This window comes from Macaca thibetana, chromosome 2 (genome assembly GCF_024542745.1).
Source record: "Macaca thibetana thibetana isolate TM-01 chromosome 2, ASM2454274v1, whole genome shotgun sequence".
In the NCBI taxonomy this organism is placed as follows: domain Eukaryota; kingdom Metazoa; phylum Chordata; class Mammalia; order Primates; family Cercopithecidae; genus Macaca; species Macaca thibetana.
This window is the reverse complement of record NC_065579.1, coordinates 101,697,251-101,721,124: the sequence shown is the minus strand read 5'-3', so window position 1 is coordinate 101,721,124 and position 23,874 is coordinate 101,697,251. Positions and strand designations below refer to the sequence as shown.

At 46.8% G+C, this 23,874-nt stretch overlaps 1 protein-coding gene across 1 annotated transcript in view; it reads left to right on the top strand.

Annotated features, from left to right (window-relative positions):
* Positions 1 to 428: 428 nt before the first annotated feature.
* The window catches only part of SCAP (SREBF chaperone), a 68,970-nt gene continuing 45,524 nt past the window's right edge, over positions 429 to 23,874 (top strand). The window contains exon 1 of the mRNA XM_050780717.1: positions 429 to 580. The gene's annotated coding sequence lies outside the window, so the exon portion shown is untranslated. The remainder of the gene's footprint in view (positions 581 to 23,874) is intronic.

The window sequence follows — 23,874 nt, the reverse complement described above, 5'->3', positions numbered from 1 at the left end:
AGCCTCCCGGGCTCAGGTGATCCTCCCACCTCAGCCTCCTGAGTAGCTGGGACCACAGGTGCGCACCACCACACCCGGTTATTTAATTTTACTTGTGGAGACGGAGGTCTCCTGCGTTGCACAAGTTGGTCTCTAACTCCTCGGCTCAAGCGATCTTCGCGCCTTGGACTCCCACTGTGTTGGGATTACAACCGGGAGCCACCGCGCCCGGCTTTCTGCAAGTTCTTGATGACCGATGGGGGCCTGTGGGCCCTAACCCGGCGGGCCCTAACCCGGCTTCATGCTCCGCCCCGCCCGGTCCGGCCGCCCATACTTCCCACCGGTGTCCACCAGGGGGCGAACGGGAGCCGCGAACGGGGTTCGACTACGCATGCGCACGCCCTGGGAGCACGTGCCGAGGGCGGTGGGGCGGGAGGGTAAAGGTAGGAGGTGAGAGGTGAAGGGGCGGGCGCCCGGCGGCCAGGAGGGAGAGGGCGGGCGCCGCGCACCGGACTGCGGGCCGGGAGCGCGCACGCCGCGCTCCGCCCCCGCTGCCGCCCCCGTCGCCGCCGCCGCCGCCTGGTAGCTGCTGCCGCCACAGGTACCATCAGGCGCCCAGGGCGCCTGCCCGCGGGCCCCAGCTCGACTCCAGCCGCGCGAAGCCGGGAGTTCCGGGATGGGGGCCGCTAGGGGAGGGGGGTGCGTGGGCATGGCGCTGTCCAGCAGCCGTGCGGACCGGCCCTGGAGACCGCAGGCCGGCAAGGAGGCAGGGCCGCCGCGTCCCCACCCCCAACCCGACCGCGCCCCTGCACGGGCCGGCCCCTGGAGCTCCGCGTCCCCACCAGACCTCCGCGGGCCCCTGGTGTGCCGCGGGGAGATGCGCGCCGTCGCATCCCCTGGCCTAGTTGCTCCGGGCAGCTGTTCTAGAACCTGCTTTGGTGCTGTCTGGGTTTTCCGGAGTGCGGGGGAGAGCATGCTTTCCACTTCTGCCTCTTTTGGAAGATCTTGAGAGAGAACGCTAGCTGCTTTGCTGGTTTTGCTTGGTTTCTAGTTTTCCGTATTGCTTAAATCTCAACTTTGCTTCACTAATGTTGCTTCTGTTTACTTCTGAGTGGGTTTATGACTGCAGTACTAAACCGGTTTATAATGTCACGATAGCGTTAGTTGCAGGGAGCCCTGGATCCGGACTGTTTGAAGTCCAGAAAGTTGTCCAGATGGGAATGCGGAGCGGGTGCGGGGGCAGTGAGTCCCAGTGAGGGCTCTGGCAGCAGTCAGCCCCTGGTTCAAGTCACTCACTGCTCCACCTTGTATGGCGACAGTCGGAGCTAGGTGAATAAACTCTGGGGATTTTGTAATACGTATTGTGAAGCGGCCATAGAAAAGGTTTAATGTTGTTAGCTTTGTGTGTTTCTTTTATTTGGCCAAAAGTTTTGTGGAGTTTGGTTATGCGGTGTCCTTATTGGTTTGCTGTCATGTCAGGATATTGTGCAAAAGACTGACGCTTTTATTAGGGAGTCAGGGTCGAGGGTGTCTAGTTAGTGCTGTATCTATTTTAGGTGTTCCTCAATGGTGCCTAAAGACCTGTTTTTTGTTTGGAGACAGGGTCTCACTCTGTCTCCCAGGCTGGAGTGCAGTGGCGCGATCTCGGCTCACTGCAGCCTTGATTTCCTGGGCTCAGGTGATCCTCCCACCTCAGCCTCCCCAGTAGCTGGGACAACAGGTGTGTGCCACCACGCCCGGCTAATTTTTGTATTTTTTGTAGAGATGAGGGTCTTGCAGTGTTGCCCAGGCGGTCTTTAACTCCTGGGCTCAAGCATTATACAAGCCTTGGCCTCCCAAAAGTGTTGGGATTACTGGCGTGAGCCACCGTGCCCGGCCAAGACCTGTATCTTTTAAAATGTGTGCTAATATAGTTTACATTTTAGGTGTTTTACACATTTGCGGTATTCCCACTCAGCACATGATGTAAACAACACTATATACATATATTTCACACTGTATAAATATATTTCCATATTTATTCTTTTGGTCATAAATTGAAATGGAAAGAATTAGGCTTTTTGAATTTATTTATTTATTTATTTATTTATTTATTTTTTTGAGACGGAGTCTCCCTGTGTCGCCCAGGCTGGAGTGCAGTGGCGCGCTCTCGGTTCACTACAAGCTCCTCCTCCCGGGTTCACGCCATTCTCCTGCCTCAGCCTCCGAGTAGCTGGGACTACAGGCGCCCGCCACCACGCCCGGCTAGTTTTTTTTTGTATTTTTTTAGTAGAGACGGGGTTTCACCATGTTAACCAGGATGGTCTCGATCTCCTGACCTCGTGATCCACCCGCCTTGGCCTCCCAGAGTGCTGGGATTACAGGCTTGAGCCACCGCGCCCGGCCTTTAAATTTATTATGAACTGATCTGATGTTTGAGTGCTCTCTCTTTTCTTTTTCTTTTTTTTTTTTTTTGGAGACGGAGTCTCGCTCTGTTGCCCAGGCTGGAGTGCAGTGGCGCCATCTCGGCTCACTGCACCCTCTGCCTCCCGGGTTCAAGCGATTCTCCTGCTTCAGCCTCCCGAGTAGCTGGGACTACGGGTGCCCGCCACCATGCCCGGCTACTTTTTTGTATTTTTAGTAGAGACGGGGTTTCACCGTGTCAGCCAGGATGGTCTTGATCTCCTGACCCCATGATTGCCCGCCTCAGCCTCCCAAAGGGCTGGGATTACAGTCGTGAGCCACCGCGCCCGGCTTGAGTGCTCTCTCTTTTCTTTTGCTATTGCGGTAAAAACAGCCCCTCTCTAGAGATCTCCATGTACTTTATAATCACTGGTTTGGGGCCCTTCCCCTGTTCCCCCAGTCACTGTCATGAGGTGGGTAAAAAGTTTACTCCAAGTTTATTACTATAAAAATGGAGGCATATGCTATTCAGGTATTAAATAAACTAAAAAAGGAAAGAAAATGGAGGCATAAAGATTGTGATTTACCTGAGGTCGTATATGAACAACTACCCAGTTGGGAAAGGAACCGTGCCTGTGGACTTCACTGCATATATGTTTATTAACATTTGGTGGTAGAATTTAGGGATATTTTCTCTCTCAGAATCTAGCCATGCATGTGAATGTGCCTCAGGGATCCTGGAATGACAGGTTCATGTGCTGTTTGCTTACTCTCACCATTGGTGGTTGCCAGTGTTTTACTGGCTCTGACAGGTACTTCATATACAGTTTGTGTTATCACCCCTCGTTGAACAGATGAAAGGACTCCTAATGGGTTCTTACAAGGTCACCCAGCGTGTCAAGGGTGGATCATCCTTCAAACCAGGTCTGCCACACCTCTGCCACCTGAGCTCCTTCCGTTAGAACTTGCTACCTTAATGAGTTGGTTAAAGAAACAAGGTTCAGGTGTTGTCTTTTGCCACCCAAAGTAATAATTCTGGGTGATATTGAGTGCTTGTGCTGTTTAGGCACTGTCCCAGGTACTGTAATACTAGCTTATCTCACTTAGTTTTCTTTTTTTTTTTTTTTTTTTGAGACGGAGTCTCGCTGTGTCGCCCAGGCTGGAGTGCAGTGGCGCGATCTCGGCTCACTGCAAGCTCCGCCTCCTGGGTTCACGCCATTCTCCCGCCTCAGCCTCCGAGTAGCTGGGACTACAGGCGCCCGCCACCACGCCCGGCTAGTTTTTTGTATTTTTAGTAGAGACGGGGTTTCACCATGTTAGCCAGGATGGTCTCGATCTCCTGACCTCGTGATCCACCCGCGTCAGCCTCCCAAAGTGCTGGGATTACAGGCTTGAGCCACCGCGCCCGGCCTCACTTAGTTTTCATAATAACCAGATGAGATAACTCTGTTATCACCCCCTTTACGGAGAGTTTTAGGCAAGTGATTTGACTGGCCCTGGGTCACCTAGTGAATTTGAGACAGAGTATGTGTGCAAACTGAGATTTGGCTGACAAAAGAGTCCATGCTTTTATGCTGTTCTTGTACCCTCTGGCTTCCACAGTCTGTTTTTTTTTGGAATGGAGTTTCGCTCTTCTTGCTCAGGCTGGAGTGCAGTGGCATGAGCTCAGCTCACTGCAACCTCCGCCTCCCAGGTTCAAGCGATTCTCCTGCCTCAGCCTCCCGAGTAGCTGGGATTACAGGCATGCGCTACCATGCCCGGCTGATTTTGTATTTTTAGTAGAGGCGGGGTTTCACCATGTTGGTCAGGCTGTTCTCAAACTCCCGACCTCAGGTGATCCGGCTGCCTCGGCCTCCCACAGTGCTGGGATTATAGGCGTGAGCCACTGCAGCCAGCCCACAGTCTTTTCTGTTGTTCATTGGCAGGTAAGGGTAGTGGAAGAAGGTGGTAGGGGTGATGGGAGGAAGCCTGCGTCACTGACTCGAGTGTCGGGATGGTGGAACTCAGCAAGGTGACAGCAATTTGACCACTGCCATTTGGCAGTTTCTGGTTAAGCAGTCAAGGGCACTAACTTAGAATGGTTGCAGGGATGCTAAGTCATAAGGCAGCTTTGCAGTGGGGTCCAAAGTTGGTGTGTAAGCATAAAGATGCACGTGGATCTCAGGAAAAAAATTAATTTTCCTGTTTATTTCAGTCTCATTTAATTTTTTTTTCTTTTTGAGATGGAGTTTCACTCACTCTGTTGCCCAGGCTGGAGTGCAGTGATGCTATCTTGGTCTCCTGCCTCAGCCTCCCAAGTAGCTGGGATTACAGGTGTGCACCACCACATCTGGCTAATTTTTGTATTTTTAGTAGAGATGGGGTTTCACCATATTAGTTAGGCTGGTCTCAAACTCCTGGCCTCAAGTGATCCACCCGCCTTAACCTTCCAAAGTGCTGGGATTATAGGCATGAGCCACCATCATTACAGGCATGAGCCACCATAATAATTTTAGCATATACTTTATAATGTACACTGTATTATCACTGTAGTACATATATATAATTTATATGTAAGTGAGCATGTATTAGGAGCATATACTTGAATTTTTGTTGTTTGGGCATTCATGATCAAAACATTTGGTAACCACTGGTTTATTTGATATTTAGCATTTTCAGAAAGCGTAAAATATACAAGGTGTTGGCCAGGTGCAGTGGCTCATGCCTGTAATCTCAGCACTTTGGGAGGCTGAGGTGGGCGGATCACCTGAGGTCAGGGGTTCGAGACCAGCCTGACCAACATGTGTGAAACCCCATCTCTACTATAAATACAAAAGTTAGCCAGGTGTGGTGGTGTGCGCCTGTAGTCCCAGCTACTCGGGAGACTGAGGCAGGAGAATTACTTGAACCTGGGAAGCGGAGGTTGCAGTGAGCCGAGATCCCGCCACTGCACTCCAGTCTGGGCAACAAGAGCAAGACTCCATCTTAAAAAGAAAAAAAAAATTGCAGTCACTAATGTGAAAGAGGTCTTTGTGTCTCACACATAGCACCTGTCTTAAATTTGAAGCTATGGTGACCAGTAATGGTCCCTTAGACAAATCTAGATGTTAAAATTTTGTTGAACCTCTTCTATTTTAAACATCTTAATTTTGGTTGGAGGCCAGAGGGACTCAAATAATCAGTTCACACAAATATGACAATTACAGTGGTTGTATTTGTGCCATTCCCCAACTTCAGAGTATTTTCAAATCATCTGAATATTGAGATTTCAAATACGTTGATTTTTTATAATTTTACAAGTGAGACTTGGTTTTCTTCATTTCATTCCTCTGCATTCCTGATTTTTAAAATATGTTATTTCCCAGTTTATTTTACAGTTGAATAGATTAGTTTTTGTTTTGTTTGTTTTGAGACAGGGTCTTGCTCTGTCACCCAAGGCTGGAGTGCAGTGGCGCGATCATAGCTCACTTGCAGCTTCAGTCTCCTGGGCTCAAGAGATTCTCCCACCTCAAGCTTCCCAAGTAGCTGGGACTACAGGCGCATGTCACCATGCGTGGCTAATTTAAAATATATATATATTTTTTGAGATGGAGTCTTGCTCTGTTGCCCAGGCTGGAGTGCAGTGGTGCAATCTCAGCTCACCGCAACCTCCGCCTCCCCGGTTCACGCCATTCTCCTGCCTCAGCCTCCCTACTAGCTGGGACTTTAGGTGCCTGCCACCATGCCTGGTTAATTTTTTGTATTTTTTAGTAGAGACGGGGTTTCACTGTGTTAGCCAGGATGGTCTCGATCTCCTGACCTGCCTCGGCCTCCCAAAAGTGCTGGGATTATAGGTGTGAGCCATCGCACCTGGCCTTAAAAATTTTTTGTAGAGACAGGGTTTCAACTATGTTGCCCAGGCTGGTAGAGTTTGTGTTTTTTTTTTTTTCCAAGACAGAGTTTTGCTCCTGTTGTCCAGGCTGGAGGGCAATGGCGCGATGGCTCGTTGCAACCTCTGCTTCCTGGGTTCATTCTCCTGCCTCAACCTCCCTAGTAGCTGGGATTACAGGTGCCCGCCACCATGCCCAGCTAAATTTTTTTGTCTTTTTAGTAGAGACAGTGTTTCTCCATGTTGGCCTTGCTGGTCTTGAACTCCTGACCTTAGGTGATCCGTCCATCTTGGCCTCCCAGAGTGCTGCGTTTACAGGCATGAGCCACCGCGCCTGGCTGAGTTTGTTTTTAATTCAAGTCATCCTTGTTGCAAAATTAACAGGTAAGCAGAAAACCCCAAAGTTAAATTGTAGCCCCATTGGTAACCACTATCAGGCTTCTTAGGCTTTTTATCATGCTTTCTTGCTTACTCGTTCTCTGTCTTATAGTGGGATCAGAATGTTTTGTATTCATTGTCTACATTATATTGTGAGGTTCTTTTCGTGGGTAAAACTGCATGACATTTTTGGTTTTTTGAACATAAAATCTCATTTATTTTTATGTTTTTCAATAATTTTATCCATTGAGCAGCCTTGTTCAGCCCAGTTTGCTGCATTTGGCTGTGGGCTTGGATTGCACCTTTTGGAAGACTGCACTGTCACTCACCAGGTCTCCAGTCATAGTCAGTAGTTTCCCACTCTCATGATCTGCCCCAAGCTGGCCTACCTAGTTAACCCTTCCTCCCTCTGAAAGGTCATGTTCATGCCTCATCTCCATGTTTTGATTAGGTCTCTTCTTTCAGGCCTGAGCCCTGGTAGAGTTTGACGGTGATGTGCATTTGTCACCTCCAGAGACAGTGACTATTAGAGACATATTTAGGAGACAGTTGAGATGTTACATCTCATGTTCTTGCCAGGAAGGATAATCTTGAATTCAACTCCCAAAAGCCACAGCTGAGCTCAACTGTGGAAAGAATATCCACTGAGTTGTGCTTGAAGGTACTTCAGTGTACCTGTTTCAGATCTGCAGTGTTTTGTCTTTGGGTGAAGCTAGATCATGAGAAAGCACAATTCTGGCCCTTCTTCCAGTTGTTTTCACTCATCTCACTTTGCATGGCCCCATCAGTTTATATTGCAGTCTTTATCAGAAGTTCCCAAGGGAACCTCTGAGGCTGCTGAGAAAATTTCTTCAGATTGAGTGACTGGGATCGCTATACCTCTAAGTATACTGGAACTATGTCATTGATGTTTTTGTCTGTCTGCCTTGGCCACTAGGAAGCTCAGAGTCAGGTTTGTATCCAGGGTCTTCCAGCTTGCGCTTAGTGTATTAATCTTCTAGATTGTTTTTAATGGTTTCTGCTCTTTGTCTCAGGTTTTACTATAAAATACATAACACATTTCCTTCCTGTTCTAAATATTACTGTGATCATATTCTTATAGCCAAATCTTTGTTCTCATTTTTATTTTCTATTTTTTTTTATACTGTTGAATCCCTCTGAGCCTTGCCTTTCCCTGCTTCCTCCTCTGTACTCATTTTTGCCAAAATTTGTAAGGGGATAAATTCTTGAAAAGCTTTGCACATTTTGAGGACTTGTTTTTTAATATTTATTATAGTAAAATTCAAATATACATCCAAGTAGAGAGCAATAAGCCCTTGTGTACCTATCACTCAGTTATATCTGTCATTTAGTCATTAACTCGGGGACACTCTTGTTTCATCTGTATCCTTTAATCCTCATTATGCTTTTTTTTGAGGGGGGAGAAGTTTATTAATTGATAGGTGTTACTTTGGGGTAAATGAGGAGGGAGCCAACTAGTATGCTGGGGAACTGTAAGGTTCTTTTTTTTTGAGACAGAGTTTTGCTCTTGTCGCCCAGGCTAGAGTGCAGTGGTGTGATCTCGGCTCACTGCAACCTCCGCCCCCCGGGTTCAAGCAATTCTCCTGCCTCAGCCTCCCAAGTAGCTGGGATTATAGGTGCCTGCCACCATGCCTGGCTAATTTTTGTATTTTTAGTAGATGGGATTTCACCATGTTGGCCAGGCTGGTCTTGAACTCCTGACCTCCGGTGATCCGCCCGCCTCGGCCTCCCAAAGTGTTGGGATTACAGTTGTGAGCCACTGTGCCCTGCCAAGGTTCTTTTCTTTGGGATCCTTTCCTGTCCTTAGAGAAGACCTTTTAGCTTTCTGCCTGAGGAGCTGATGCCTAGTTGTCAGGCTTTCTTCTTGTCAAGATAGCAGTGTTAACTCCTGTCTACAGACATTCACTTAATCCTTTTTACCAATCCCACATCTCACTCCAGCCCTATGCTATACCTGGATTTCTCCATCCCAAGCCCCTTTAGGGTGTCTAATGCCAGTCTTCTTCCTCATTGGCTGTGTCCCCCAGAGTTCTTTTTTATTTTTCCCAATGGTAATGCACTTACTGAGCAGATGCAGCAATCTTCTTACCTGATTGATCCTACATATAACCATTGGCCTAAATGTATGATGGTTTGCCAGCATCAGCAGTAAGACTTTTTTACCCCAGTAGTGGGGTAAAAAACAAGTTCTCTTAAGGCTAGATCTTGATCCCCTGTTCTAAACTGACCAACTTAATCTGAAAATAGTTTGCAGCATGTAAATATTTTAGGATTACAGCCATCTGTATACACACTTAAAAGTAGTTTTGCTACCATTACCTTAGTCTAAAAGAGTCATCTAAGAATGCCAAACGTTATTTTGTTCGAATGCCATGGTTATTTTAATTTAAAAGCATTTCTTTCAAAGCTGCTTCTCTCTTTACAACAGTAGAACTCTGGCAGCGAATTAAGAGGTCAAAGATTCAGTGAAACTGTGGCTAATTTCTGGTTCCAGTCTGGGAGCTCTCTTTGTACTATGATCAAAATGGAGTTTTGCCAGCTGCCCAGGGTAATAGCCTTGCAGGTCTCTTCCTTGTTGAGCAATGAATATAAGTTCCACATGGCTGGAGAGGCCTCACAATCACGGCAGAAGGTGAAAGAGGAGCAAAGGCATGTCTTACATGGTGGCAGGCAAGCCTCTTCTCATTATACTTTTAACATTATTTGGCCGGGTGCGGTGGTTCATGCCTGTAATCCCAGCACTTTGGGAGGCCAAGGTGGGCGGATCACTTAAGGTCAGAAGTTCAAGACCACCCTGGCCAACATGGTGAAACCTTGCCTGTACTAAAAATACAAAAATTAGCAGGGCATGGTGGGACACACCTGTAATCCCAGCTACTCGTAATTCCAGCTACTCGGGAAGCTGAGGAGGAATTGTTTGAACCTGGGAGGTGGAAGTTGCAGTGAGCCAGGATTGCGTCACAGCACTCCAGCCTGGGTGACAGAGCGAGACTCTGTCTCAAATAAATAAATAAATAAAAATAAAAAAATAAATTAGCCAGATATGGTGGCTCATGCCTGTAGTCCCAGCAGTGTGAGAGGCTGAGATGGGAGGATCACTCGGGAAGTCGAGACTACAGTGAGCCACGATTGTACCACTGTATCCAGCCTGGGTGATAGAGCGAGACCCTATCAAAAATAAAAAACAAAAAAACTTACAAGTCAACAGATGCTTATTGAATTCTTCCTAAGTATCAGACACTGTTCAAGTTCTGGGGAATCAGCAGTGAACAAGGCTAAGCCCCTGCTTTCTTTCATTTTTTAATTTTTAATTTTAATTTTTTTTTTAGAGACAGAGTCTCACTTTGTCACTTAGGCTGCCAGGCTTGAGTGCAGTGATGCATTCTCAGCTCACTGCAACCTTCGCCTCCTGGGTTCAGGTGATTCTCGTGCCTCAGTTTCCCGTGTAGCTGGGATTACAGGCACTACCACACCCAGCTAATTTTTGTAGTTTTAGTAGATACGGGGGTTTCACCATGTTGGCCAGGCTGGTCTCAAACTCCTGACCTCAAGTGATCTGCCTGCCTCGGCCTTCCAAAGTGCTGGGATTACAGGCATGAGCCACTGGGCCCTGGCCCTCTGGAGTGTTTTGAGCAGGGTAGTGACATTAGTGATCTGTGCTTTAGAAAGATGTATCGAGGATGGAGTGAGGCAGGAATGAATAGAGGCATTCCTGCTGTCCCCATGGTCAGTGAGGGGAGAGTAGCCAGGGCGATGACGATGGTTCGTCAGGTTGGAGATCTGATTTGGAGGTAAAACTGTTGCAACCAGCTGTTTCAGATGTGGGCTTGTTGTAGGATGTTTCCTAAACTTTGGGCCCAAGCAGTAAACAGGGTAGCTAGTAGTATAATTAACTGAGATGGCTGGGGAAGAACAGATACTTAGGAGAAATCAAGAGTTCTGTGTTTGGTCTTGTTAGATTTGAAGTACTTTTTTTTTTTTTGAGAAGGAGTCTTGCTCTGTCACCTAGGCTGGAGTGCAGTGGCTGGATCTCAGCTCACTGCAAGCTCCTCCTCTCGGGTTCACGCCATTCTCCTGCCTCAGCCTCCCGAGTAGCTGGGACTACAGGCACCCGCCACTTCGCCCGGCTAGTTTTTTGTATTTTTTAGTAGAGATGGGGTTTCACCGTGTTAGCCAGGATGGTCTCGATCTCCTGACCTCATGATCCACCCGTCTCGGCCTCCCAAAGTGCTGGGATTACAGGCTTGAGCCACCGCGCCCGGCCAGATTTGAAGTACTTATTAGGCATTTGAGTGGAGATACCAAGTGGAAATAGTGTAAATAAGGAGCTTAGGGGAGAGGCTTGAGAGGTGTATATGTGAGAGACATCAGCAAACAGATGAGACTTGGACTCAGGAGTCAGGCTGAGAAGCCCTGGGGAGAAAGGGTAGATGAGGAAAGCTGGCCAGGAACAAAGCCTATAGGGAAGCAGTAAGGGAGGCTGAGAAGCACAACCTTCTAGGACACTAGTAGGGACATGATGTCACTCACAACTAGGAAATAAGTAGGCGTTTTTCTTTTTCTTTCTTTCTTTCTTTTTTTTTTTTTTTTTTTTTGAGACGGAGTTTCGCTCTTGTTGCCCAGGCTGGAGTGCAATGGCGCGATCTTGGCTCACCGCAACCTCCGCCTCCCGTGTTCAAGTGATTCTCCTGCCTCAGTCTCCTAAGTAGCTGGGATTACTGGCATGTGCCACCACGCCTGGCTAATTTTTTGTATTTTTAGTAGAGACGGGGTTTCACCGTGTTAGCCAGGGTGGTTGTAGGCGTTTCTCATTTCAGCATAGTGTCTTCATGGTCAGCCCTTTCAGTGGCTGCCTCTGATGGTGTTTGATCATAAGTCATAACTCATCCATGAAGGTGTTTTACAGTCTGTCTTCAAGCAGTCAGGTCCTTAGATTAAAAGAATGGAGGCTTCACTGCGTGTGCCTTTGCTACACACATAGTGGATGGGACAGAGGCTGTCAGATGACTGTTTTACAGAAAAACCTTTGAGAAGTTGTATGGTAAACTAGTTAAAAGAATAAGCTGATCTTTTAGCTAAGACGAAGGGTTACAGTTTAGGAAGATAAAAAAGATGGATGGTGGTGATGGCTGCACAACAATATTGTCACTGGTTATAGTAAACATCTAAATCTGAGTGCTAGATTGCCTTTTTGTTGTTGTTGTTGTTGTTGTTGTTGTTTTGAAACGGAGTCTCACTCTGTCGCCCAGGTTGGAGTACAGTGACATGATCTCAGCTCAGTGCAACCTCTGCCTCCTGGGTCTCCTGTCTCAGCCTCCCAAGTAGCTGAGATTATAGGTGCCTGCCACCAAGCCTGGCTAATTTTTATAGTTTTAGTAGAGATGGGGTTTCACCATGTTGCTCAGGCTGGTCTCGAATTCCTGACCTCAAGTGATCTGTCTGCCTCGGCCTCCCAGAGTCCTAGGATTATAGGAGTGAGCCACCGGGCCCGGCCTAGACTGCTCTTTTTTTTTTTTTTTTTTTTTTTTTTTTTTTGAGATGGAGTCTCGCTGTGTTGCCCGGGCTGGAGTGCAGTGGCTGGATCTCAGCTCACTGCAAGCTCCGCCTCCTGGGTTTTTACGCCATTCTCCTGCCTCAGCCTCCCGAGTAGCTGGGACTACAGGCGCCCGCCACCTCGCCCAGCTAGGTTTTTTTGTATTTTTAGTAGAGACGGGGTTTCACCGTGTTAGCCAGGATGGTCTCGATCTCCTGACCTCGTGATCCGCCCGTCTCGGCCTCCCAAAGTGCTGGGATTACAGGCTTGAGCCACTGCGCCCAGTCTAGACTGCTCTTAAATGGGTTAAAACAAATTATTTTGTTGGGAGGTGCTGGGGAATCAACTCTGTCATGGAAATGTTCCCCGGGCTGGGAGTTGGAACCAGAGTGTTGACTGTTGTCATTTGCTACATGACCTGGGTCATCTGGCATGACCCTCCCTAAGCCTCAGTTTCTTCCTTACCAATAGGATATTGTGCTGGAGGATCCCATCTCTCCTAGCTCTGAAATCTGGTAACTATCTGTTCCTTTGCCTCTATAAATGTCTGGAAAGCAAGCATGTTCCAGTCTTAGAAGTGACTGTGAACATTTGGAAGAATTGTGTGGTCCCAGTGCATATCACAGTCCACAGCTGTCCTGTTAGCTGGAAAGTTTTACTTAGTACCAGATTATAGATATGAAAAAGAAGCAACTAAAACTTGCAGTAGGACTTAGAATTTGAAACAGAAAAAAAATCTTTGTTTTTTAGACTTTGACCAAATATTTGGGAATGAGCACCATGTAGATGTGATTTGTTTATCTGTGAGGCTTCACACATTGTGACTTGACAGGTACCCACAGCACTTAGGTTTGTGAGCCCAGAGTACCACCCTTTGCCTTCAAGAGTGTGAAGGGAGTCTTAGGGCCAGTGGTGAGCAGGATGAAAGGCTCTTAGAAGCTGGTGGGCATGAAGCGGGTACAGAGGGGAGGCTCTCCTGGGAGATAAGGTGGTGAAAGGGGCTGGTGAAGTCTGGTGTGCTGGAGAGAGCTCTAGGGGCTCCTGGACCCTGACCCCAAGGAAAAGGGGCCCAGGTGAGCCTCATCTCTTGGCTGTCTTCTTTGCTACTTTTCCCCTCACACACTCCTCCTCTCTTTGCACTCTCTGTGTTTGGAACCATCTTCCATGCAATGTTTATATTGAGTTCTTGCTGGGTGCAGTGACTCATGCCTGTAATCCTAGCACTTTGGGAGGTCGTGGTGGGTGGATCACGTGGTCAGGAGTTTAAGACCAGCCTGGCCAAGGTGGTGAAACCCCGTATCTACTAAAAATATGAAAATTAGCTGTGCACAGTGGCAGGCGCCTATAATCCCAGCTATTCGGGAGGCTGAGGCAGGAGAATCGCTTGAACCTGAGGGCGGGGGTTGGGTTGCAGTGAACTGAGATTGTGCCACTGCACTTCAGCCTGGGGGACAGAGTGAGAGTCCGTCTCAAAACAAAAAACAGAGTTCTTGAAGTGTTGCAGGAAGTCAGGGACCCGAACAGAGGGACTGGCTGTCGTGGTGACAGAGGAACATAAATTGTGAAGATTTCATTTTAATATGAACATATTTCAGTTCCCAAAATGAATACTTTTATAATTTCTTTTTTTTTTTTTTTGAGACGGAGTCTCGCTCTGTCGCCCAGGCTGGAGTGCAGTGGCGCGATCTCGGCTCACTGCAAGCTCCGCCTCCCGGGTTCACGCCATTCTCCTGCCTCAGCCTCCGGAGTAACTGGGACTACAGGCGCCCGCCACCACGCCCGGCTAATTTTTTGTATTTTTAGTGGAGACGGGGTTTCACCGTGGTCTCGATCTCCTGACCTTGTGATCCGCCTGCCTCGGCCTCCCAAAGTGCTGGGATTACAGGCGTGAGCCACCGCGCCCGGCTTACTTTTATAATTTCTTACGCCTGTCTTTAATCTCTTAATCCTGTTATCTTCGTAAACTGAGGATGTACGTCACCTCAGGATCACTATTGTGTTAGCTGTACAAATTGATTGTAAGATGTGTGTTTGAACAATATGAAATCAGTGCACCTTGAAAAAAAACAGATTAACAGCGATTTTAGGGAACAAGGGAAAACAGCCATAAGGCCTGACTGCCTGTGGGGTCTGGCAGAATAAAGCCATTATTTTTCTTCTTGCAGAGGGACAATATCGTTAAATTCTTTCCCTAGCAAGGAATATTAATAATTAATACCCTGGGAAAGGAATGCATTCCTGGGGGGAGGTCTATAAACAGCCGCTCTGAGAGTGTCTGTCTTATGCGGTTGAGATAAGGACTGAGCTATACCCTGGTCTCCTGCAGTACTCTCAGGTTTACTAGGATTGGGAAACCCTGCCCTGATAAATTTGAGGTCAGACTGGTTCTCTGCTCTCAAACCTTGTTTTCTGTTAAGATGTTTATCAAGACGGTACATGCACAACTGAACATAGACCCTTATCAATAGTTCTGAATTTGCCTTTGTCCTATTTCCTCAGAAGCATATGATCCTTGTTCTCCTTTTTGCCCTTTGAAGCATGTGATCTTGTGGCCTACTCCCTGTTCTTGCACCCCCTCCCCTTTTGAAATCCTTATTAAAACTTGCTGGTTTTGTGGCTCTGGTGGGCATCACACTCCTACCGATATGTGATGTCACCCCTAGAGGCCAAGCTGTAAAATTCCTCTCTTTGTACTCTTTCTCTTTATTTCTCAGCCGGCCAACACTTACGGAAAATTGAAAGAACCTATGCTGAAATACTGGGGGTGGGTTCCCCCAATGTTGAAGTAGTAATACAAGACTCATCACATCTCCCATTTTGGGATTTGATTGTATAAAATGTGAAGAGCTTTGATGCCCTCCAGCAAAGCACACTTCTTGTGGGAAATCAGGCAAAAGGTCTTCAGCCTGTGTAGCCTGATATGCTCATGTGTAGCTGGTGGCAGGAGGCTGTTCCTGGCTGTGCTCCTACGAGTACCTGCTGGGGCTGAGGCTGAGGGCCCTCTGTCCATGGGCCAAGAGTCTGATTGTGTGAAATGACAAGGCTGTCCCCATGGGCTCTCAAGTTTCTAGCTTTAAAACGGGTTCTTGGCTGGGTACAGTGGCTCACACCTGTAATCCCAGTACTTTGGGAGGCCAAGGAGGGCAGATCACTTGAGGTCAGGAGTTCGAGACCAGCCTGATGTGAAACCCTGTCTCTACTAAAAATAAAAAATTAGCTGGGCATCGTGGCGCATGCCTGTAATCCCGGCTACTTGCGAGGCTGAGGCAAGAGAATCGCTTGAGCCTGGGAGGCTGAGGTTGCAGTGAGCCGAGATCACACTATTGCACTTCCGCCTGGGCAACAAGAGTGAAACTCTGTCTCAAAATAAATAAACACAAATAAAACTGATTCTTAGCAGCAGAGGTTCAGTCCCTTTGTTAGTCATTCCTGACCAGGTCAAGAGGGAGTAAGAATGTAGGTAGCTGGCATTGTGGAATAAAATCTTTAATATGTTTGTTGGTGTTCTGCTGTGAAGAGGGTTGACATTATGCACGTGGTTATTTGTGACAACCATTACAACCAATTAATATAATTTGGTCTTCCTTCAGTTTGGGTGGTGTTGTGCCATACCAACAGTTACTCTAAAATGTGCCAGTACTCATCCTCTTGAATATGTGTGTTTTTAGGCTTTAAATTCTCTGAAATCAGTTTTTGTTCATTAACTGAAATTCCTTTATTTTTTCCATACTATTTAATTATTATTATTTTTTTGAGACAGAGTTTCACTCCTGTTGCCCAGGCTGGAGTGCAGTGGTGCGATCTCGGCTCACTGCAACCTCTGCCTCCTGGATTCAAGCGATTTTCCTGCCTCAGCCTCCCGTGTAGCTGGGATTACAGGCACGTGCCACCACGCCCAGCAAATTTTTGTATTTTGAGTAGAGACGGGGTTTCACCGTGTTGGCCAGGCTGGTCTTGAACTCCTGACCTCGTGATCCACCTGCCTTGGTCTCCCAATGTGCTGGGATTACAAGCATGAGCCACTGTGCCCGGCCACGCCCTGATAATTTTTGTATTTTTAGTAGAGATGGGGTTTCACCATGTTGGCCAGGCTGGTCTTGAACTCCAGACCTCAGGTGATCTGCCCGCCTCGGCCTCCCAAAGTGCTGGGATTACAGGCGTGAGCCACTGTACCTGACCTTTTTTCAATACTATTAACTTGATCTGCTGAAAATTCTCCCAGGTTACTGGCTAATTTTGAAGCTTAAGAGAAGCAGTTTTCTGCCCTGAGCATTGGTCCACTTGACAACTTTCAGGAAAACATTCCCCCAAAGGAATGAATTGTTTGCACCAGTGAACTAGTTTAGCACAGTGAGCAGTCCTGTAGTGACTTTCTGCTCGCCACCAGGTGAGGTGCTGGGTGCTCTAGGGAACTCAAGGTGATTCAGTTATGCCCTTCTACCGAAGGGGAACACAGTCAGTCCGGGAGGCTGAGAGTCGGAATGAGCAAGGTGGAAATTCATAGTTAGAGAAGCTCAGAGAAGAGGACTGCTGCTTCCACAGGAGACTTTGTTCATTATTTTTTAATTTCAGCTTTTCAATGTAGAAATACATTTATGTGACACAAAATTGGAAAGGTAAACCAGTATACATGGGAAAGTTTCCCTTCCATCCTGCACCTGGCTACCAGATCCTCTCCCTAGAGGCTGCTGGTGCTGCTACTTCTCATGTGTCCATTCCCAGGTGTGTTGTGCATTTATAGACAAATAAGCAGAGACTTCTGTTCTCTTACATGAAAGTAGCACGCTGTTCCCTTGCTTTTTTCTCTGAATGTTTATTTATGATAGTTTATCATTAATACATTTCCTCATTGTCTTTTTTTTTTTTTTGACGGAGTCGCCCAGGCAGGAGTGCAATGGTGTGATCTTGGCTCACTGCAACCCCCGCCTCCCGAGTTCAGGTGATTCTCTTGCCTCAATCTCCTGAGTAGCTGGGACTACAGGCCTGCACACCACCATACCCAGCTAATTTTTTATATTTTTGGTAGAGACGGGGTTTTATCATGTTGTCCAGGTTAGTCTCAAACACCTGACCTCAAGTGATCCGCCCGCCTCAGCCTCCCAAAGTGCTGGGATTACAGGCATTGAGCTACTGCACCCAGCCCCTCGTCTTTTATAACTAGATAATATTCCATTTTCAGGATGTCCTTTAATTTATTTAGTCAGAGCTCTATTGATGGAATTGTAGAGGAATTTTAAGTTTTGTTAGTACAGACAGCACTGGGATGAGTAACTTTCTGTGTGCATCAGTCAGTCCACGCATGGCCAAGTGTATTTGTCCAGTTACTTACCAGAGGCAGAAGTGCTGAGTTGATGAGGATTTGCTTTTGTAATTTTGATAACTCTTACCAGATAAACCTCCATAGCAGTTTTATCCACATGTGCTCCTAAGCAGTGTGTGGCAGTGCTTGTTTATTCACACCCTCTCCAACACTGTGGTACCACACAGTTTGATCTTTGCCATTGTGATGGGTGAAAAATTAGTTTCTCTGTTTAGATTCCACCACCCCCCCCCAAACTTTTTAGTGTAACCTACAGAAAAGTTGAAAGAGTAGTAGAATGAACACTCCTATTATCTCAGGAGGAGTTTTAATTTGTCTCTGTTTGGTTGCAGTGAGGTTGAAGGACCATTTACGTTTTATTTTTTGTGAAAAAAACTATTCAAGCTGGGCATGGTGGCTCAGGCCTGTAATCCCAGCACTTTGGGAGGCCAAGGTGGGCGAATTGCTTGAGTTCAAGAGTTTGAGACCAGCCGGGGCAACCTGGCAAAACCCCATCTGTAGAAAAAATACAAAAATTAACTGGGCATGGTTGTGTGTGCTTGTAGTCCCAGCTGCTCAGGAGGCTGAGGTGGGAGGATTGCTTGAGCCTGGGAGGTCAAGGCTGCAGTGACCTGAGATCATGCCACTGCACTCCAGCCAGGGTGAGACCTTGTCTCAAAAAAACCCCACAAAAACCCTATTCGTATCCTTGACCACTTTTCTGTTGGGCTTTTTTTGTTTGTTTGTTTGAGGTAGAGTCTCATCTCCGTCACCCAGGCGGGAGTGTAGTGGCTCAATCTCAGCTCACTGCAACCTCCACCTCCCGTGTTCAAGCGATTCTCCTGTCTCAGCCTCTCGAGTAGCTGGGATTATAGGCATGCACCACCATGCCTGGCTAATTTTTGTATTTTTAGTAGAGACAGGGTTTCACCATGTTGGCCAGGCTGGTCTTGAACTCCTGGATCCACCCACCTCAGCCTCCCAAAGCACTGGGATTATAGGTGTAAGCCACTGTGCCTAGCTGGGCTTTGGTGTTTTTAAATTGATTTTGTCAAAATTGCTTATATATGTGGGAACTTAACACCTTGTCAGCGATATGAATTGAAGTTGTGTTTTTCCAGATCTTATTTATCTTTTTTTTTTTTGAGATGGAGTCTCACTTTGTTGCCCAGGCTAGAGTATAATAGCATGATCTTGGATTATTCCGGCTCACTGCAACCTCTGCCTCCTGGGTTCAGGTGATTCTCCTGCCTCAGCCTCCTGAGTAGCTGAGATTACAGGCTACTGCCACCACACCTGGCTAATTTTTCTATTTTCAGTAGAGATGGGGTTTCACCATGTTGGCCAGGCTGGTCTTGAACTCCTGACCTCGTGATCCGCCCTCCTCAGCCTCCCAAAGTGCTGGGATTACAGGTCTGAGCCACTGCGCCCGGCCTTCTTTATCTTTTTACTTAAAATAATTTTGTTGTGAAATATTTGTTTATTAACTAATTATATAGATTGGTTTTTACTTTTAAGGCTTTTGAGTTCTATGTCATACCTAGAAAGATCTTCCCTAGTAGAAGATTGTGAAAAATTATCCTGTGGGGTTTTTTGTGTTTTTGTTTGTTTGTTTTGTTTTTTTGAGACATTTTCATTCTTGTTGCCCAGGCTGGAGGGCAGTGGCATGATCTTGGCTCACTGCAACCTCCACCTCCTGGGTTCAGGCGATTCTTCTGCTTCAGCCTCCCGGGTAGCTGGGATTACAGGCGCCCACCACCACGTCCGGCTAATTTATTTTTGTATTTTTTGTAGAGATGGGGTTTCACCATATTAGCCAGGCTGATCTCGAATTCCTAACCTCAGACACTTTGGTCTTCCAAAGTGCTGGGATTATAGGTGTGAGGCACCTCACCTGGCCTATCCTGTGGTTTTTTTTTTTTTTTTTTTTTTGAGACGGAGTCTCACTCTGTCGCCCAGGCTGGGGTGCACTGGCCGGATCTCAGCTCACTGCAAGCTCTGCCTCCCGGGTTTACGCCATTCTCCTGCCTCAGCCTCCCGAGTAGCTGGGACTACAGGCACCCACCACCTCGCCCGGCTAGTTTTTTGTATTTTTTAGTAGAGATGGGGTTTCACCGTGTTAGCCAGGATGGTCTCGATCTCCTGACCTCGTGATCCACCTGTCTCGGCCTCCCAAAGTGCTGGGATTACAGGCTTGAGCCACCGCGCCCAGCCTCCTGTGGTTTTTTAAAGTAATTTTTTTTTTTTTAATTGAGACAGAGTCTTTTTTTTTTTTTTTTTTTTTTTTTTTTTTTTTTGAGACGGAGTCTCGCTCTGTCACCCAGGCTGGAGTGCATTGGCCGGATCTCAGCTCACTGCAAGCTCCGCCTCCCGGGTTCACGCCATTCTCCTGCCTCAGCCTCCCGAGTAGCTGGGACTACAGGGGCCTGCCACCTCGCCCGGCTAAGTTTTTGTATTTTTAGTAGAGACGGGGTTTCACTGTGTTAGCCAGGATGGTCTCGATCTCCTGACCTTGTGATCCGCCCGTCTCGGCCTCCCAAAGTGCTGGGATTACAGGCTTGAGCCACCGCGCCCGGCCAGAGACAGAGTCTTGCTCTGTCGCCCAGACTGGAGTGCAGTGACATGATCTCGGCTCACTGCAACCTCCGCCTCCCAGGTTAAAGTGATTCTCCTGTCTCAGCCTCCTGAGTAGCTGAGACTACAGGCACATGCTACCATGCCTGGCTGATTTTTGTATTTTTAGTAGAGACAGGGTTTCGCCATATCGGTCAGGCTGGTCTTGAACTCCTAACCTCAGGTGATCCACCTGTCTTGGTCTCCCAAAGTGCTGGGATTATAGGCGTGAGCCACTGTACCTGGCCTAAAGTAATTTTTTTTTTTTTTTTTTTTTTTTGAGATGGAGTCTCGCTCTGTCGCCCAGGCTGGAGTGCAGTGGCGCTATCTCGGCTCACTGCAAGCTCCGCCTCCCGGGTTCACGCCATTCTCTCGCCTCAGCCTCCCGAGCAGCTGGGATTACAGGCGCCCACCACACGCCCGGCTAGTTTTTTGTATTTTTTTTAGTAGAGACGGGGTTTCACCATGTTAGCCAGGATGGTCTCGATCTCCTGACCTCGTGATCTTCCCGCCTAGGCCTCCCAAAGTGCTGGGATTACAGGCGTGAGCCACTGCGCCCGGCCAGTAATTTTTATATTTCATATTTTACCTTTAAATCTTTTCTCTATTTGGAATTCATTTTTATTTTGAGGCAGGGTCTTGCCCTGTTGTCCAGACTGGAGCACAGTAGTGTGATCATCGCTCACTACAGCCTGGACCTTGCCAGGCTCGGGTAATCCACCCACTTCAGCCTCCTGAGTAGCTGGGACTACAGGTGTGCATCACCATGCCCAGCTAATTTTTGTACTTTTGGTAGAAGAGGGGTTTTGCCATGTTGCCCACGCTGGTCTTGAACTCCTGGGCTCAGGTGATCTGTCTGCCCTGACTTCCCAAAGTGCTAGGATTATAGGCCTGAGCCACTGTGCTTGGTCCTATTTGGAATTTTGATGTGAAGTGTTAGATCCAATTTAATTTTTTTTCTGTGGCTACCTATTTGTTGCAACACCTTTTATTGCACAATTAATCTTTCTCCCACTTGTTTATCATTTACTGTATATAATATACTTTGTCATATGTGTACATTTTGGTCTATTCCTGGACATTCTGTTCTGTTACATTAATCTGTGTTATTTGTGGTAGGACCACACTGTTTTAATTACTCTAGCATGTTTTGTTATTTGGTGAAGTTAGTTCCCTTTCATCATCTTTATTTTTCAGAACTTTCTTGGCTATGTTTGTTTTTCTTTTTTTTGAGACGGAGTCTCACTCTGTCACCCAGGCTGGAGTGCAGTGGCTGGATCTCAGCTCACTGCAAGTTCTGCCCCCCGGGTTCACGCTATTCTCCTGCCTCAGCCTCCCGAGTAGCTGGGACTACAGGCGCCCGCCACCTCGCCCGGCTAGTTTTTTTTTGTTGTATTTTTTAGTAGAGACGGGGTTTCACCATGTTAGCCAGGATGGTCTCGATCTCCTGACCTCGTGATCCGCCCATCTCGGCCTCCCAAAGTGCTGGGATTACAGGCGTGAGCCACCGCGCCCGGCCGGCTATATTTGTTTTTCTATATAAACTTTAAGTTTGTTTAGTTAAAGAAGTCCTATTTTTATTGGGACTGTGTTACATTTCTAGATGAATGTAGGAAGAGTGACATTTTGGTTATGTTATATTGACTCTTCCTCATTAAGAATGTGGCATGCTTTTCTTTTTGTTGAAGTCATCTTTTCTGTCTTTCCGAGTTTCAGAGATTTGTTTTGGTTTCTTTCTTTTTTTTTTTTTTGAGATGGAGTCTTTTTTTTTTTTTTTTTTTTTTTGAGACGGAGTCTTGCTCTGTCACCCAGGCTGGAGTGCAGTGGCCGGATCTCAGCTCACTGCAAGCTCCTCCTCTCGGGTTCACGCCATTCTCCTGCCTCAGCCTCCCGAGTAGGTGGGACTACAGGCACCCGCCACTTCGCCTGGCTAGTTTTTTTTGTATTTTTTAGTAGAGATGGGGTTTCACCGTGTTAGCCAGGATGGTCTCGATCTCCTGACCTCGTGATCCACCCGTCTCGGCCTCCCAAAGTGCTGGGATTACAGGCTTGAGCCACCGCGCCCGGCCGAGATGGAGTCTTGCTCTGTCACCCAGCCTGGAGTGCAGTGGTGCAATCCCGGCTCACTGGAACCTCCATCTCCCGGGTTCAAGTGATTCTTCTGCCTCAGTTTCCTGAGTAGCTGGAATTACAGGAACGTGCCACAACGCCTGGCTAATTTTTGTCTTTTTAGTAGAGATGGGGTTTTGCCATGTTGGCTAGGCTGGTCTGTAACTCCTGACCTCAGGTGATCCGCCCACCTCGGCCTCCCAAATTGCTGGGATTACAGGAGTAAGCCACCGCGTCCTGCTGGGAGTTTCAGAGATTTCTTACATTTCTTTTTATTTTCAAGTTTTTGGTTTTGTTATTTTAGTGTTACTGAATCGTTATAATCAATATTATCATTATTTTATTTTCTGCCTGCTTGTTGGTGATGTATGTGAAGGCATTGATATATATTAGTTCTCACTATCTTATGGTGATTCTTTTAACAACTGTAAAAGGTTTTCAGTTGATTATCTTGGATTTTGTATATAATATCATTTGCAAAAATGATAATTTAACTTTTTCCTTTCCAGTTGTATACCTGTGTTTTCTTTCTCTTGCCTAATTGTGATAACTAGTAGCTCCACAATAGTAATAAATAATGGTGGTTAAATGCATAGCCTGTATGGCCCCTGACGTTAGTGAGAACACTTCTAGTGTATTCCCATTGGGCTTGATTTTTAGCTTTGAGATTGAGAAAGATGTAAATATTTAGTTGAAGTCTGTATTTTATATATATGTGTATGTATATATTTTTATTATTTTTCGAGACAGAGTCTCACTCTGTCATCCGGGCTGGAGTGCAGTGGCACAGTCTTGGCTCACTGTAACCTCTGCCTCCTGGGTTCAAGCAATTCTCCTGCCTCAGCCACCCAAATAGTTGGGATTACAGGTGCCCGCCACCATGCCTGACTAATTTTTGTGTTTTTTAGTGGAGACAGGGTTTCACCATGTTGGCCAGGCTGGTCTTGAACTCCTGACCTCAAACGATTCACTTGCCTTGGCCTCCCAAAGTGCTGGGATTACAGGTGTGAGCCACTGTGCCTGGCCTATATGTATGTATTTATGTATGTATGTAAATCAACATACACATATCTACTAAGCATTTGTCTATTTTTATTTTAAAAGGATGAGGGTTGAATTTTGTCAGATGTCTTCAGCATTGACAGAGATGATCTCTGTTAACATGTTGAACATAACATTGTTTTAACATTAGTACTTACCTGTTTCTGGCACAAAACGAATAGGATGATGTTTAGAGAAGGCTTATGGAGGAAATGGCATTTTATCTAGTGCCTGAAGGCTGAATAGAGAAAATTAGAGGTGGGAATTAGAGTGGGAAGATGGGAAAAGGGCATTCAGTAAAGAGAGAGCCTTGACTGCAAAGGTGTGGAAAGTGGGAATGCAGGTTATTTGAGGGAAGAATGCCAGCAACCCAACATGACTGTGATATTCATGGGGACCTTCTAGATGGGTAACATGGGGGCAGGTTACACCTCCGGGCTTCAGATTCTTCATCTGTGGAATTGAAATAGTAAAAGTTGTTATTAGTTTAAGGGTTGTTATAAGGATTCAGGAGATAATGTAGGCAAAAGTCTTAGGCCAGAGGCTGACACATGGTTTGTAAATACTAGTTATTTTTATGGCAAGAGAATAAAGCTGGAAAGAGGTTTCAGTATATTTTGAGTGTGCCTGTATAATAAGCAAAGAAGTGTGGCCTCAAATGTGCAGGCACTG